Source organism: Pinus tabuliformis, chromosome 5_2 (assembly GCF_031772625.1).
Source record: "Pinus tabuliformis cultivar Carrire ecotype Pingquan chromosome 5_2, CPIR1, whole genome shotgun sequence".
NCBI classification, from domain to species: domain Eukaryota; kingdom Viridiplantae; phylum Streptophyta; class Pinopsida; order Pinales; family Pinaceae; genus Pinus; species Pinus tabuliformis.
The window spans coordinates 527,028,946-527,030,927 of NC_142306.1; positions in this window are offsets into that span (position 1 = coordinate 527,028,946).

The window sequence follows — 1,982 nt, forward strand, 5'->3', positions numbered from 1 at the left end:
CAGTTCGAGGAACTATTCCTCAGTTATGAAACAATTTCTCAATAGTTTCTTCAAATAGTTATTAACTAATCCTAACTTAATCTGTTTGCCTAATTTAAGAACTAGCAATGGCTGAGTCAACATTAATTTTAAATGAAACAAATTAAAAAAAAAACAAAAATATTTCCCAACTGTTGCCTCTTCGTTAGGATGCTCCTGCATTAGGTTCCCAAGGTAAATTAAATTCATGGCTCTTGTCTAGGAGCTCGTCAATAGAGTGCTTGACGCTTTGAATCTAGCTAGCATCTAACTAAGACATATCTTCAATAGGATGACCCTTCCACTTGACTAGGTACTGCAAATATTCCTTCCATAGAGTCCGTATAGCCACCTGGGTATCTAGGATCTATTCGATCTCTAGAGGCTTTGCTGGGGGCATTTGTTTAATCCACGAATCATTTTCTTTCTGGGTGTCCTGTGTTCATCTTTCTAAACTGTCTTCATCATCTACCGCAATGTAGGGATATGGATTTGCCACATTGAAAATGGGTGAAATTCCAATACCTGGGGGTAACTGTAGTTCGTAAGCATTCACAAAAAACTTCCGAATAATCCTGCAAGGCCCAATTTTTTTCCATTTCAACTAGTTGTATTTGCCTTTAGGAAAACTCTCCTTGGATAGGTGTCCTAATACCATGTCTCCTATGTTGAATTGTACCTTCCACCTTTTCAAATATGCCTTCTGCTTGTATCTTCGGTTGTTGTTCTATAATTTTAGTTTCACCTATTCATGAATATCGTTGATTGCCTTTGTGAAATCTTCACCATCTGCACTCCTGCGTTCCAACTGTCCCAAATCCCGTAACTCATGTACTCCACATGGGTGCATTTTGTATAGGATCTGGAAAGGACTACTACACGTGCTTCGGTTGGTCAAATCATTATAAGAAAATTGCGCTTGTGCAAGCAAACGATCCCACCGCCGAGAATTTTCTCCAACCGAAATCCTCAATAAATTTCCCAGACTTCAGTTCACCACTTCGGTTTGACCATCCGTCTGTGGATGATAAGCTGAACTAGAGTTTAGTTTGGTGTCTAATTTCTTCCATAAGGTTCGCCAAAAATGTCTTGTAAATTTAACGTCTCAATCCGAAATAATAGACTTTGGAAAGCCATGTAATCTGACTATCTTGGTAAAGAACAAATGTGATATGCGTGTGGTGTCACTGGTTCTCCTACATGGAATGAAATGTTCCATTTTGGTGAAACAATCCACTACCACCATGATGGAATCGAATCCCCGTTGTGTCTTTGGCAGACCTAAGACAAAGTCTAAACTGACTGACTCCCACGGTATGTTCAAAATGGGTAAGGACGTATACAACCCTATGTTTTGGCTGTGTCCCTTTTGCAAGTTGGCACACTTTGCATCTAGTTACAAACATTTGTACATCTATGTGCATCTTCGGCCAATACTAAAAGTGGCTCAACTGATCCAAGGTCTTGTCTATGCCAAAATGCCCAGCTAAACCTCCAATGTGCTTTTCCTGGATTAAGTTCTCTCTCATAGAACATTTTGGAATACATAACTTCCCTCCTTTGAACAACAATCCTTCCTGCATATTATAATCCAGCCATGAACTGTTATCTCTCAACAATGGATTTTGGCAAGCTTCATAAGCTTCCTTAAAATCAGCATTTGCCCCATACACATCTTTAAGATGTTCAAATCCTAATACTTGTATGGTACTTTCCTGTAGGATCAGATTCCTCCTACTTAATGCATTTGCCACTTTGTTGGCTTGACCACTGATATGTTTCAGCACAAACGTAAAACTCTGCAAGTACTCCACCCACTTTGCATGTTTATGGTTCAGCTTATGCTGCTGCATAATATACTGCAACACAAAATTGTCTGAAAATAAGACAAATTCATTGGCCAACAGATAATGTCTCCAATGCTTTAGTGCTTGAACCACGACATAAAATTCCTTGTCATAGGA